The following is a 16,106-nucleotide window of genomic DNA, read 5'->3' on the forward strand; positions in this document are numbered from 1 at the left end:
AGCCATGAATGAGCGCATGTTGGAAATAAAAACGCTCTGTTGTATATTTGTTGTATATTTGCTCATTATTAGTTTCCTGAAGCCGCTTTCATATTGCTGTTCACTCACCAGGTTGATGCTCAGGAAATGCTCCAGCACGGCCACCGCATGTAACTTTTAACAAGATTAAATAAATACAACTCTATGGAAATTAATTATTTATTATCTCCGCGAGCGATCACAGTTTGAGTATAGTTCTGTGTAAATGCATAGATAAACAGCGTTTGTCAGCACGCATTTCATAATTTAGAACAACAAAAACATTAGTAATTCTGATATAACATACCAGTTGAGAAATGCAATAAAATATGATGTTTTGTTTGTTATATTCGAATATTCCAGAGAATATTATTCAGTGAATTAACATTAGCCAGTGAATTATTCTTTACTCTTTAGTCTATTAGCTTATAAACCTGTTAAAACTGTAGTTTAAAATGAAGATGACGCCTGTCCTTTATTTCTTTTCTCCATTTGAAAACATTAGACACTATACATTTATTTTGCTTATTAGTGTTGCTGCTGATGCTTTTTATAAATAAAATGTTTTTATTGTTGTAATATGAAGATTAAATTTAACATGAAAGACTGCTAATTTTCAACACTTTTTTTTAAGATGACTGAAAGGAGGAAAAACCAAAGTGAAGTATGGACTTACTTCACTCAGTCATTTATTTACTTTATTACAGCAAATAAATATTGGTTCTGCATATCAGTTATCGGGCACATAAACATGCAAATAATTGGTATCGGTTATAAAAAAATCAATATCGGTCGATCACTATTAACAAGCAAGTTTACTATGTCAGAAAAGACATATATTTGGTGCTGGTCATGTTATGCAAATGTCAAAATTGATTAATTTACAAAACAATTTGTGGTCATAACATGGTATAGTGCATGGAACCACATTAATGTAATAGTTTATAAAATGATAATCTGTCTTGTACTCATAATTTGTGTGAAAAGGAATAGGCCTAAATGTTGTTTTACTGCCACTAGTGATAATTTCAGATGGAAACTGCAGTGAATTGTATGTATAGGTACATTTTGGACAGAAATGTTGGTAGAGTCATGTTTTTTCAATGAAACTAGGTTGGTTTATTACGTGTCTGAAAAAAAAATCTGTGCCGTTACAATGTAAGTATATTAAAGCACCATAAAAGTAGTCCGTGTGACTTCTGTGTTATTTTCCATGTATTTACGAGTCAAACAATGCAGCTTGAAATTATAGATGTATGGTCACAAGTGTGGCTCATTCTATCAGAATTTAGAATTTAGAATATCCGTTATATATCCTTTTTTATAATTGCTTAGCAAGGCTCAAAGCATTTACTACACTACACACTACTCACCACTTTATGACATACATGGAAATCTACTTAAGGGCTAATTCAGTATAGACAAGCAAGCATTGTGCAATCAAATCTTCAATGCTAGGAGGGTTTCCATTATTTCTATCTGTCTCAGTCTCTTTGTCTTTCATTTCTCAGTCTCATTTTATGTATTGATTTCAGTTTCATGCAGCCTGTCCTTGCCTGTCTTTGTAGTTTATGCCTGATCATTTTGAAGAATACATTATAATGAAAAGAGTGCCTATCTTCCATGTTGTTTGTTGTTAAGCCTTAATGCCTGTATCTCAGCCCAAATGTAGACCCTTTGGAGAAAAAGTGAGAGGTTCTGCATATATGAAATTATCGTAATGTCATATAATATCAATTGGATTATTAAAAACAGTCATTTTCAGTTGAGGTCTGTGTGGTACCGTGAAAATGATTCACACCAGTCTTGGATCCTGATCCATCGATTGTGATCGTAATCTAAAGAAGCTCAAATCCCCAGTAATCTTTTGGAAATGGTGTTTCAGCCCCCCACACACCACTTTTTGTTCATTTTCAGCTCAATTTAAATGAAGTGCTAATCTAAAACTGCTTTTCTCTGGGGTATTGAAGCATCACTGTCGAGCGTTTGTTTGTAAGCAGTAATTTCATCTATACAAATCAAAGATATATGGGATATGTTGTCAGTTCTGCTCTTTCTGACTGCTGTTACTGTTGTTTACTACTTTGTCATTTAGTTGGCACTTTTATCCAAAGCGTCTTGCAGTACATAGACAGCAGCCTTGGGTTAAGTGTCTTTCTCAAGGGCACAGTGGAGATAGTTTATTGATCCTCCCTTTTGGGGTTTGAATCTGCAACCTTTCAGTTACCAGCTTAGCATTGACTTCCAGTGTATGTGCACAATGTATACACGCATAAAGCCTCCAACAGAAGTTTATCAAGTATGTAATTATTTTCCACTAGGCATAGTCTATAATTAATCTAATTACCACTCTAATTAATCTAAATTTAATCAGACCAATTAATTTCCTCATGGAAATAAAGCTTTTCTAACTAAATTGGTATTCCATTTGTGAGATATCACATGCTATTTGTGCAATTCATTGCCTTAGAAAATCGGTTTTATAAAAGAGCCCCTAGCAGAAAATACATCAAAGGGCTTTTATAATGCAGTATATTCCAGGTTTTTCCTTTGACAATAGGATTACTTTCATCTATGGATATAGTTATGAGTTTGTGTCAAGACTGTCTTTCATAATATGGTCATTTTAATCTCCCTCTCATATTTGGTGCTGGTCATGTTATGCAAATGTCAAAATTGATTAATTTACAAAACAATTTGTGGTCATAACATGGTATAGTGCATGGAACCACATTAATGTAATAGTTTATAAAATGATAATCTGTCTTGTAATCATAATTTGTGTGAAAAGGAATAGGCCTAAATGTTGTTTTACTGCCACTAGTGATCATTTCAGATGGAAACTGCAGTGAATTGTATGTATACGTACATTTTGGACAGAAATGTTGGTAGAGTCATGTTTTTTCAATGAAACTAGGTTGGTTTATTACGTGTCTGAAAAAAAAATCTGTGCCGTTACAATGTAAGTATATTAAAGCACCATAAAAGTAGTCCGTGTGACTTCTGTGTTATTTTCCATGTATTTACGAGTCAAACAATGCAGCTTGAAATTATAGATGTATGGTCACAAGTGTGGCTCATTCTATCAGAATTTAGAATCAGAACTATCCGTTATATATCCTTTTTTATAATTGCTTAGCAAGGCTCAAAGCATTTACTACACTACTTTTACTACACCACTTTATGACATACATGGAAATCTACTTAAGGGCTAATTCAGTATAGACAAGCAAGCATTGTGCAATCAAATCTTCAATGCTAGGAGGGTTTCCATTATTTCTATCTGTCTCAGTCTCTTTGTCTTTCATTTCTCAGTCTCATTTTATGTATTGATTTCAGTTTCATGCAGCCTGTCCTTGCCTGTCTTTGTAGTTTATGCCTGATCATTTTGAAGAATACATTATAATGAAAAGAGTGCCTATCTTCCATGTTGTTTGTTGTTAAGCCTTAATGCCTGTATCTAAGCCCAAATGTAGACCCTTTGGAGAAAAAGTGAGAGGTTCTGCATATATGAAATTATCGTAATGTCATATAATATCAATTGGATTATTAAAAACAGTCATTTTCAGTTGAGGTCTGTGTGGTACCGTGAAAATGATTCACACCAGTCTTGGATCCTGATCCATCGATTGTGATCGTAATCTAAAGAAGCTCAAATCCCCAGTAATCTTTTGGAAATGGTGTTTCAGCCCCCCACACACCACTTTTTGTTCATTTTCAGCTCAATTTAAATGAAGTGCTAATCTAAAACTGCTTTTCTCTGGGGTATTGAAGCATCACTGTCGAGCGTTTGTTTGTAAGCAGTAATTTCATCTATACAAATCAAAGATATATGGGATATGTTGTCAGTTCTGCTCTTTCTGACTGCTGTTACTGTTGTTTACTACTTTGTCATTTAGTTGGCACTTTTATCCAAAGCGTCTTGCAGTACATAGACAGCAGCCTTGGGTTAAGTGTCTTTCTCAAGGGCACAGTGGAGATAGTTTATTGATCCTCCCTTTTGGGGTTTGAATCTGCAACCTTTCAGTTACCAGCTTAGCATTGACTTCCAGTGTATGTGCACAATGTATACACGCATAAAGCCTCCAACAGAAGTTTATCAAGTATGTAATTATTTTCCACTAGGCATAGTCTATAATTAATCTAATTACCACTCTAATTAATCTAAATTTAATCAGACCAATTAATTTCCTCATGGAAATAAAGCTTTTCTAACTAAATTGGTATTCCATTTGTGAGATATCACATGCTATTTGTGCAATTCATTGCCTTAGAAAATCGGTTTTATAAAAGAGCCCCTAGCAGAAAATACATCAAAGGGCTTTTATAATGCAGTATATTCCAGGTTTTTCCTTTGACAATAGGATTACTTTCATCTATGGATATAGTTATGAGTTTGTGTCAAGACTGTCTTTCATAATATGGTCATTTTAATCTCCCTGAAAATGGCAGCGATTGTTTTTCTCCATATATATTTTGTGACACGCTGTACACAAGATAATGGACCCATGGCTACAGTCTTGAAAGGTAGCACCTCTTTTTTTTTTTATTCTTATCGCCAGCTCCCATTGAAAGCACAAATATCTAAGCTAAGAAAATGTATACGTGGGCTGGTGAGCATGCAAAATAGAAAAAAATATTATAGCAGTACACGTCTGTGTGATCAATTTACACCAGTTAATATATTGGGTCGCCAGTCCACTATATGTGAGAAATAGCTTTAATTTCAGCTTTATAAGCCTATGATTAATAATAGACCTATTTTCTAGTTGGATAATGTTCTGCTCACATCAAAAGGAATGGAGGGAGGACTGCAGACAGTGATTGATAGATGCATTTAAATGGCTTTTCAGTTTGAATGGCTCAATCACCAATAGCTTTTGAAAATATAGCCTGTTCTTGCTTAGTGTTTGTTCTGTTAATTTAGCGTACTTTCTATTTATAGAGGCGGGAGTAGTTTTGGAGTCATTGCAAAATGAAGCTGAATGCTTCTTTCTTGTTTTTTACTAAATGTCCTGCTGTGAACAAGCAGACAGACATACTGCTGAAGTCCATTTAGGCTCATCAGTACAGACCTCATATTGAGTTATTTCCTGTTTTGTGCTATTCAAATATACACTGTGGAATTTGCTTTAACAGAAGCATCATGCCCATTCAAACAGTTTTTTAATTTTTTTGAGCCAGGTAAATTATGAATGCCACCTGCATCAAAGGTGCAGCAAAACAACAATTTGTATATTAATAAATATTGAGGTTGTATAAGTATTCTAGATTGAAAATAAAATATCAGGAAAAAAATATGAAAATTGTACCTTTAGGGATACAACTTGTCTTGTAGATAATTTGCTTTAAAATGGATAATTCAACTAAAACTACAGTTTGAAACCATTCATTCATTCATTATGTGGCCATGTCTTGTTTTTTTATGTAATAAATTCTAAATTCTAAGAATTTTTTTTTTTTTATTGACAATACAGTTGTTTTTTTGTGTTCATTATGTAATGTGATTTATTTACTGGAAGAATTCCCTTTTTTATCTTGGTTGTGATAAACTCATCTAGTTGAAATACTGAAATTTAAGTATGGTGTAATCGATAACGTGAATGCCCCCTGTCTTTGTGCCTATGGAATTTTCATCCAGAGGACTCCCTGTCTGCAGTTCAGGGTTGAAGCTTGATTAATTCCATTCTTCTTCCCTGGAATTACTGCTCACCTTAACTTGACTCAGTTGACACATGAAATCAATTATTCTAACTGGGTCAGGCAGTAATGTAGCCACTCTGTTTCTATCCTCCCTCTTTCTCAGCACTCTAGTCTTATTAGCTTTGGCTTTAAAAGAACAATAATGGAGTAGGGCCTCTTGGAATATTAAGGTTCAGGCTGATTTGTTTCCTTCTCAGGCTGAATCTTTGAAACTGTTTACAGTCAGAATCATCCGTATTGTGCTCCCTAAGGTAGCCCAGTGGGGGATGGTTGTTTGGCTTTGCTGACCTCAGTTTTAATGAGCATTTGTAACTGGTTTAATAGATGGAAAGGTTGTGTCTGGTTCTTGGAAGCTTGTCTCCAACAGCTCCCAATATTCATTCTGTTGCGGTCTCTGTGGTTGGTTTTGAGGCTCTTATCTGCCCATGGCAGAACACTGGCATTGAGGCTGTGGCGGAAATGTGGCTTGGAGCACTTAGTAGGGTTAAAGGACTTTACCTCGGCCAGCATCCCTTTAGAGTCAGAACGCTGTTAGAATAAGGACATGTTTTCCATTTAAAACCTTGTAAAATTATGGAGGATTCTAACAAACCCTTTGCCCATTTCTTTAACCTTGTTTTCCTTGGCACAAGTTTGGCACGTCTTCACATCACTGCTTTTAAAAGAAGCATGTGGCGAGTCCATCATTCAATGAATCCATTAGTTTCCTTTCAGTGTTTGCAGGAAGCCTTGTCCATTGAAAAGGACTGAAGGACAATTTCCCTCTGTCCTAAATGTCAGTCACATTTCCCTCCCCTCCGTAAGTATAGAAATTTTGATGTGCTGACATCTTCAAGTAGTATTAAAAAGCTCTTGAACATTCTACTGGTGTGTTTGTGAAGACCTCAAACTACTTCATGGGCAGCAAATGAAGACAAAATGCCTGTCATATCCTTTTTTGCTGATGACAGCAGAAAGATCAATCTATCTGGAACAGTCCTCAGGACGGCACCTGTGTCATAGTGAGGGCCTGTGCCTGATTCATACTCGCAGCCTTCAATCTTTTCAGTTTTTGCACCTTCTTGACTTGTTATCTGAACAAGCTTTTTCATAAATTTTTCATACAGGCCTTAGCAAAACAACTTTTTGTGCAAAACATTCTCCATTCAAGAAGGACTTGTGAATGATTTGCACAGAAACTCCTTTTCGTTTTGCTGAGATTTCACTTGCTCATCTTTATCCCAATGGCCTTGCATTTATACTGTCCTGACCTAATCATCTTTTAAATAAATTAGATGCACATATTTTACATTTAGGACTGTGGTTAACCTTAACAGTAATCTTCACAAATTAAAACACTGATTCTCTACTGCCATCTTTGTGAAGTAGAATAGCTTAAGGTCATGTCTCAGCTAATTTCTATTAATGGCTGTATTTGATGTTGACCATGCTCAAGGCCATCTGGTTTTCTGTCTATAAAACGTTCTCCCCCCTGCCTGGAGGTTTTTCTGCATTTGAGGTGAATGTGTATGGTTTCACCAGATGTGGGGAGAATGTTGGGTTTCTGTGGGCTGGAAGTCAAAATGGCCTTTTCTTATTCCTCTGGGTTCTCACAGCATGTACACAGTGTTTTTTTACTTAATATTTGGGGTGAATGCTAAATTTAAGACTAGGTTTGCTGTAATTGGCAGTACAGTCTGTCTAGGGAAAATGTTTACAAAAAAATTAATTGGTGCAACTCCTGAGGAAAATGTTCCAAGGATTGAAATGTGTGGAAGCAAAAAAGGGTTCTAATTCTTCTATTCAAATGCAGTCTAAATCGGAATGTTGACTACCTTCAAGTGTTTTAACAGAATCAGCAGCAGATCTCATTTCCTGTTTGCATAAAGCAATGTGGTGCTTTTCGTCTGGAATACTGTGGCATTTGTTGCTGACTAAGGCTACGGAGAGTTGTGAATCACTTATGGGAAAAATATATGGAAATGTTTTTCTCAGAAGAGGTGCAAGTTGCCTGCTTTGCTCTCAAGACCATGAAATCCCATCTCACGCTTTATTAGCTGATGAAATCTTTTGTGTTCTTTGTGGTAATGTACTTTTTGACTGCATCACACAGCATCTTTACCTCCCATGGTTTCCAATCATGCTGCTTTCTATCAAAGAAAAGTATTTGTTGACTTACAGATGATTATGATCTTGCTTAGATGAGACCCGTTTACTCTGCTTTGTGTTGTAGGTTTCATGCACGTAGGCCCAGAACTATTTGGCGTCACATTGCTTAGTGAAGGATTGATCATTTTCTAGTTGGATTTCCTTAGAATATTGTTTTGTTGTTTTCGTCCAGCACTACATTTATAATTTCTCTTTTCAGAACTGAGAAAGTGTAGAGTCCATTTTTATTCTGTGTTTCTTATGACCACTTGGAACCAGATTCTTCTGATCCTCTTTGCCTGTGATTTCTTTTTCGGGACCCTTAGGGATGAACACTGAGCTAGTTTGTAGTTGGCAATGTTTGGCTGCACAATGGCCGCAATATTTGTTTTTCTTTTACATGTGTACCAAGTGGTGCTGTTTTATAGCTACTTCGTTGCATTAATAACAGCATTATAAGTTATTTTTAATTACTTTGCTGAAGTGATGCAAAGTTTCACAATTTTACTAGGTATTTTCCGTGGTGGCTAGGACAGTAGTAGAACTGGTTGTAGAATTGTTTGATTTTATGTTTTTTAGATTGTTCCAGTGACATGGAATCTGAAGTTCATCATGTTCTGCATATTTGTCCCATAGGAAATGCGAGTCATTCTTCTCTTCTTCAATATGAAAAAAGTTTTGACCTATATTTGCCAACTCCACTGTCAGTAACAGAACTGGTGACACTCGAGACTTCCAATTTTGACACTGATATTGTCTTTACTAGTGTCAGTTTCACCTATAAATATGTATATAAAAGTAACTTCCGATTTCAGTAAGGGCAATGGTCTATGATAAATCGGATGCCCACAGAGATGATCAGAACTGGCATTTCATATGTTGAAAGGGCCTTTTCATGTTTGCAGAGGAACTTCAGTTAGTTCCACCTCAAACTAACTCTAATTGGCAATTAGGTCTCCTCGGTGTAGTGTTTACAGATCTATATTCCTCTCTCATTAGTGTTTGAAACTGAAATGCTGCATATTTCCATCTGTGGTCTAGACAGAGGTGTGTATAAGGGAGAAAGAGGGTTAGGCATTGGTGGGTTTTTCAATGCTCTAGGTTCACTTGATCATGATCCATCGGCTCTGTAGCCATGGGTACATTGGCTTTGACAGAGTGAGCTGGCTGTAATTCAGTTTTTACAGATATAGAGCAGGAGCCTCTGATTCTCTCGGTGATGGACCACGTTGTGCGACCTTGCAGGGCAGAGAGAGGTAATCATGGGATGTGAGAGGCTACATTTTGAGGGCTGTCAGACTGTATGTTGGATAGAGGAAACATTCTGTTTTTTTTCTGATGTAAAAAAAATAATTTTATGAAATTTAGAATTTAATGAACTGCAATATAAATGTGTATACGATTTTTAAAGAGGTCTCAAATGCTTACTAAGGCTACATTTATGTGATCAAAACTACAGTAAAGTATTTTTGTGAAATATATGACTATCTTAATATTTGTATAAATATAATTTATTCCCATGGTTGCGAAGCTGAATTTTCAGCAGCCATTACACCAGTCTTCAGTGTCAAAAATCATTGATTTGGTGCTCAAGAAATAGTTCCAACCAAACCATGATTTTTCAGGATTATTTGATAAATAAAGTTCAAATTAACAGCATTTATTCAAAATAGATTTTTTTTTGTAACATTCTAAATGTCTTTACTGTCACTTCAGTCAATTTAATGTATCATTGCCTCTGTTAAAAACTATATTCTTTAAACTATAATCAGTTTATCTAAGTACTGTATAAAGCACATTTCATAATTGTAATGAAATGTGTTTATGCGGTTTAAGGTTAAAAACACATTATTTTCCACATACTGTACATTATTGTTTCTCCTCTATGCCCCGCCTTTCTGAAACACGTACATTTTTACAAAGCTCATCGGTCTGAAAAGCGAGGTGTGCTCTGATTGGCCAGCTATCCAGTGCGTTGTGATTGGCCGAATACCTCAAGCGTGTGACGGAAATGTTACGCCCCTTACCATACTGTGATGCTGTGTCCCGGCGCGACGAGACAAAACCAATAAAACCAATTATAAACGAGGCATTTGTATCATCCAGTGAGGACATAATTACGGATTATAATGACTTATACTGTATTTTTACGCGTTGCGCCGCGTAAACATAAAACCATGTCTGCATTTGTGATCGGAGAAATGACAAACAACAAGCGCTACTCTACACCGCCCAAAAAACTCACGTTTGAATCGTCAGTGACAAATCCTTTAAATATAAAAAACGTACTTGTTTTTGTAAGAATGTTCCTAAATGCAGTTCTTGAAAAATTCTTAAGTAGTTCTCCGATATTTCCTTGAGTGATCATCGATCATTGTTGTCACCTCAGAGTACCTGTGCACTAGTAATAGTAATAAGTATTATGTATCTGTTGTTATGATGTGCTTCATATTTAAAACAACCCCATAATTCATGAAACATCTTACCTTTACCTTTTCAGATTTAAGACAAACTGGTTGTCCTAACTATAAGAGCTTATTTACCTTGATTTTTAACAACATTCTTTTCTAGACTTCTATTTCTTTGGTAACACTTTCGATTAGGGAACACTATTCACTATTAACTAGTTGCTAATTAGCATGTATATTTCTAGCGTACTGGCTGTTTGTTAGTTACTTTTATAAAACAGATAGTTCCGGTGCTTGATTCTGATTGGCTGAGCTGCATTTGAAACTGTTGTAAATTACTCTACAAACACACACCTTTGTTTACTTCTGTGTGTTGCTCGGCAACAACTTTGTTACAACCACAACTGTTTCTGAGGAACTACATTGTTTGGTGGAAGAATACTGTTTTTATTTATATCATTACACTTTATTTGCTCTGTTTTATTTTGTGAAACCTTACTACGTATATGGAATAACCGTTTTATAAAAGCAATAAGCCCCAATAAGCCATGGTTTACAGTGAATTTATAACAGCTAAGGAGGTTTTAGGCTCTCTGCTTTGCGTCGTACCTAACAACGCCCCTTAGCTGTTATAAATTCACTGTAAACCACGGCTTATTGGGGCTTATTGCTTTATTAAAGCACATATTAATGCCTTATTCTGCATGAGCATATTCTACATCCCTTAACCCGACCCCATACCTAAACGTAACAACTACAACAACTACCTTTATCCATAAACAGCAAATTAGGAGTTATTGAGGGAAAATGCTTGTAATGTAAAATGTTACAAATTCTTATGTTTTATAACAATTTTATGTAAAAACATAAGAGCATTATCAATAAATGTTTGTGGGAATAAAATCTAAGGTATTATATTATATTTTTTTATATTATATTATAAAATTATATTATTCACAAACAGCTTGTAACACTCCAAAGAGAAAGCAAAACTTGAAATCGCATCATATGACCCCTTTAAGTATAGTACTTTAGTACTTTTTCTCTTCCTTCTCCTGTCGGCCTGTTGCATATACACACACAGGCGACTTTAAAAGCCTTGATGTTTTCTTAAAAAAGCCACATCAGTGTTAGCCATTCAAAGCAAACATATATACTGTATTGAGTGTGTGCTATTTGAATTGAATGGATAAGGACTTGTAGCGAATCAGCTCATAAGGGAAATATGAATAATTAATCATAACTAGTTATAATAACATGCAGTGATTTTCCCTACTCACATTCCATCAGGTCATAAATGGCTCTGGTCTTAGCAAAGGTGGCGGGGTTGCCATGGTAACCAGTGACCTGTGGTCATTCGCAGACATCCTGGCGCCCAGTCTATTGGGTGAGGGGTCTGTGACGACTTGTTAATCTAATGAATAACTGATTTGTTAAATCAAATGAAAAATTGTGTTTTTGATTGGTCCAGACGCTACAGACTTCATTTCCAGCTAGCTATAGTCAAAATGGACAGATAGGTCAGCTCAATTTTCTCAGCTCTCAGCTGCAACAATTTGTAAGTGTATCATTGAGACCGAATCCCACATTTCCTGCTCAAGATCCACTAGTGGTTGTAAACACATGTTCTGTCTTGAAGTGCAGCTGAGGCTTTTGCTAAAAGATCATCATGTGGTTACTCTAGAAAGCCATGCTTTGTTGGTTTAGGTGAATGACCTGGGGATGTGGGAAAAAATAGTCCAAATGACCCCTACAGTAATACTTCTGTGTAAACATAAACACTCTAGCTCATCTAGCACTGCGCATATATCTGAAGTGTTGTGTTTATGTGTATTTCTGAAGCAGGATACAAAAGTAACATGTTCAAGTGCCAAATAACAGTAAACATTGGAACTGCAATTTAATAAAAGGTTTTAAATTGAATTGTAAGAACGGTAGTCTGAACTCCACGCATGTACTTTTTTTAAGAGATGCAATTTCACACAGAGAAAGAGGGACTAGGTGCTGCAAGAGAAAAAAATCACCTTCACTGTTTTTCAAAATATGTGCAAGGACAAAACAACCAAAAAACAGGTAAGAAATATATATAACTTAATTTTTTTTTTTCAATTCACTTGTCATTATTAGCTGTGGCAAAATGTTAACTTTGGAACTTGCACTCGTGAGATTGGGATTACTCACCTGCAGTTTGATATCCATCTATAGATACCCTCTAATTATGAAGCACTCAAACGTTTCTGCAGCAAAATGGCTCTGAATTTCTTAAATGATTTATTCATTGTTCCTTTGTTATTTTTAGTCTTCTTTTTATGTGAAGTAGCACTAGTCATTATAGAAACATATCAAGAGACATCAGTAGACTCTGGCTTTTCAAGCTGTTCTGATTAAATTCTGGTGAACTAACTTAAACCTTAAATTATTGAAAAGTGTAGACTAGAGCTGCACGATTCTGGATAATTTGGGAATCACAATTTTTTTTTGTCTCAAATAGAGATCACGATTCTCCCACGATTCTGAACTAAACAAAATAATGTGTGGCAAAATATTATTGCTGCAGTCTATTTAAAAGTGTTCAATTAATTTGAATGAATTATTAAACATTTTAATATACACTACCAGTCAAAAGATTTTGAACAGTAAGATTTTTTATGTTTTTTTAAAGAATTCTCTTCTGCTCACCAAGCCTGCATTTATTTGATACAAAATACAGCAAAAGCAGTAATACTGTGAAATATTTTTACTATTTAAAATAACTGCTTTCTATTTGAATATATTTTAAAAATGTAATTTATTCCTGTGATCAAAGCTGAATTTTCAGCATCATTACTCCAGTCTTCAGAGTCACATCATCCTTCAGAAATCATTCTAATATGCTGATTTGCTGATCAAGAAACGTTTTATTATTATTATTATTATTATCAATATTTAAAACACTTTGAGTACATTTTTTCAGGATTCTTTGATGAATAGAAAGATCAGCATTCATCTGAAATAAAAAGCTTTTGTAACATTATACACTCTACCGTTCAAAAGCTTGGAGTCAGTTATATGAGAAATTATAGAAATTAATACTTTATTTAGCAAGGACGCTTTAAATTGATCAAAAGTGATGATAAAGACATTTATAATGTTACAAAAGATTTCAGAATAAATGAAAATAAATGCTGTTCTTTTGAAAATTTCAATTCATCAAAAAAATCCTGAAAAAATGTAGAGAAGTAGTAAAACTATTCAACATTGATACATGTTTCTTAAGCCTCAAATATTAGAATGATTTCTGAAGGATCGTGTGACACTGAAGACTGGAGTAATGAAGCAAAAAAAATTCAACTTTGCATCACAGGAATAAATTACATTTTAAAATATATTTAAATAAAGAACAGTTATTTTCAATTGTAATAATGTTTCACAATATTACTGTTTTACTGTATTTATGATCAAATAAATGCAGCCTTTATGAGCATAAGAGACTACTTTTAACAAATTTTAACAACCCCAAAGTTTTGAATGGTAGTGTATATTACTTTTCTGAGCAATCAGATTCACAACGTTCACCTCTCCGATGATAAAATGAACAAAAAGGGACCAGAGTCAGATTTAGCAATAGACAACTACCTAGCAACCACTTAGAACACCTTAGCAACTGCATCACAACGCCATGGCAACCACCCACAACACCCTAGCATCATAGGAGCCACTCACTCCTTGTAAATGTCAAATTTCAGCTTCTAGTTTGAGATCAATGATACTGAACCACCACAAACCTACAACTCTTAAAAATAAAGGTTCTTTATTGGCATCAATGGCTCCATTAAGAACCTTTAACATCCATGGAATCTTTCCAGTCGACAAAAGTTTGTTCAAAAAGTTCTTCATACTAAGAAAATATGGTTATTTTAAGAACTGTTCATTTAAAGGTTCTTCTATGGCATCACTGCAAATATCCCCTTTTGGAACCTTAATTTTTAAGAGTGTAGTTTTAGCTTTAAACAAATGTTACAAAAGATTTCTATTTCAGATAAATATTGCTTTGAAATCACAGGAATAAATTACTTTTTAAAATATATTCAAATAGAAAGCAGTTATTTTAAATAGTAAAAATATTTCACAGTATTACTGCTTTTGCTGTATTTTGTATCAAATAAATGCAGGCTTGGTGAGCAGAAGCAGAAGAGACTTCTTTAAAAAAAAACATTAAAAATATTACGGTTCAAAAACTTTTGACTGGTAGTGTATATGTTTTTAAAATATAATATATTTAATACATCAATTTAATATTAAAATGATGAAAAAGTTGTTTGAATCAATGATTCAACGACTCACTCATAAACCAACTTGATGAATCAGCGTTTTTGAACGATTATCTTGAATAAATGATTCATTCATTTATACATTTTTTAAGTCACTTCTCGGCACCTAGTGGCGAATCAATGCAATCGACACAAACGTTATGTGGCAGTTACTTTCAAACGCGGATTTGCTCTATTTTGGTCGCGCTACCATAGACATCAATGTTTATATCTGAATTATAAACTTTCATCCCAGTATTTCTGGGATAATATTAATGACTGTACGACATAAATAATACTGTGTAGTTGAAAAGACTGTTTGTGAAGCTGTTTCTTAACCAAACATGGTAACTGCTCTGTGTGTCAGTGTCAGTGCGAACGCAGATTTGAATGATCCCGTAAGACTTTGTCAAAGGTTTAATAGACACGGGAGAATCGTTGTCATTTAGAAATGAGATCGTGTGGTTGTCAGAATCGAGATCGCGATCTTTTAACGATTAATCGTGCAGCTCTAGTGTAGACCCTCTTTTCTTTGCTGATTTCACCTATTGTATGACAACAAGCTCTGTTCTATTTATTGTAATTGTTTCTGCGTTGGTTGCCTCTGCTTCTTGAATCAGAAAGAAATGTCAACAGCTGACCTATTGAAAAATGCTCTGTTGCTCGACCTTGGTGTTGTGCTATTAGTTGATGGTATGGTTTGTCTTGAAGTGATCTTCTGTAATTATAGCTCATCAAGACCTGTTTATCCCAATTAATGAAGAAAACCACTTGAACCTCACAAGTGGCTGATTTGAAATGCTTTAGGAAGCAAATAGTGCTCAAATTATTTTGCTGTTAAAAATAAGCAGGCAAGTGGAAACCAAGTGAGCCAGAACTACCACTGGTGCCCCCTCAAAAACAAGTCAGTGTTGCCTTAAAATGCTCCTTACGTGGGCAGCTCACTAGGAATTTTGGAATAGTGGCGCTTTTTGAATACCTTTTTTTGTGCCATGATCAGATACAGATGCAAGTACATTCTTGGCAAAAGAAGACTGGGGTAAAGCAAAAATAGAAATGCAAAGACTTTTACTTCACCTAACTTCCGACCTTAACAAGATTGTGCTACTCTTTCTCCCAGCCAAGATCTCCTCACCCACTCTTGTTTCTTTTCATCTTCTGCAAGTCACTGAGTTAATGTATCTACATACATAAACTCTCTCAGTTTTGAGTTTGAGTTTCACATTTGAGTTAGCAGGTTTGGGCAAGCTATTTAAAAATGTATCTCAATATCTATATATCTGTTTTTATATTTTATACTAAAATTACATTTTAGACCAAATAATACAGTTCACTTCACCCATGAAAACCATTTCAAACAAAGGCATAGCATTTCAGATTTCCTGCATTTCAGCAAGTGTTTCAGTGTTTTTGAAATAATCGGTTGAGTGAATGATTCACTGACTCACTCATAAAGGTCACTTGTCACTGCCTACTGGTGAAACGAGTCGATAACAAAAAACAGTTTGTCTGTAATGCACAAACCCACACTTCTGTGATTTTTTTTTTTTTTTTTTTTGTT

General features: G+C 34.9%; 1 protein-coding gene across 7 annotated transcripts in view; it reads left to right on the forward strand.

Annotated features, from left to right (window-relative positions):
- LOC107699007 (PTB domain-containing engulfment adapter protein 1) overlaps positions 1–16,106 on the forward strand; it is a 94,097-nt gene that overhangs the window by 60,668 nt on the left and 17,323 nt on the right. Inside the window, exon 1 of one of the 7 annotated variants that reach the window (XM_016500150.1) lies at positions 12,309–12,329. The exons of the other annotated variants lie outside the window; for them this stretch is intronic. The gene's annotated coding sequence lies outside the window, so the exon portion shown is untranslated. Of the gene's footprint in view, positions 1–12,308; positions 12,330–16,106 lie in introns of those variants that run through there. 7 annotated transcript variants of the gene reach the window in all.

Source organism: Sinocyclocheilus anshuiensis, unplaced genomic scaffold (genome assembly GCF_001515605.1).
Source record: "Sinocyclocheilus anshuiensis isolate Anshui unplaced genomic scaffold, SAMN03320099.WGS_v1.1 scaffold18, whole genome shotgun sequence".
Classification (NCBI taxonomy): Eukaryota; Metazoa; Chordata; class Actinopteri; order Cypriniformes; family Cyprinidae; genus Sinocyclocheilus; species Sinocyclocheilus anshuiensis.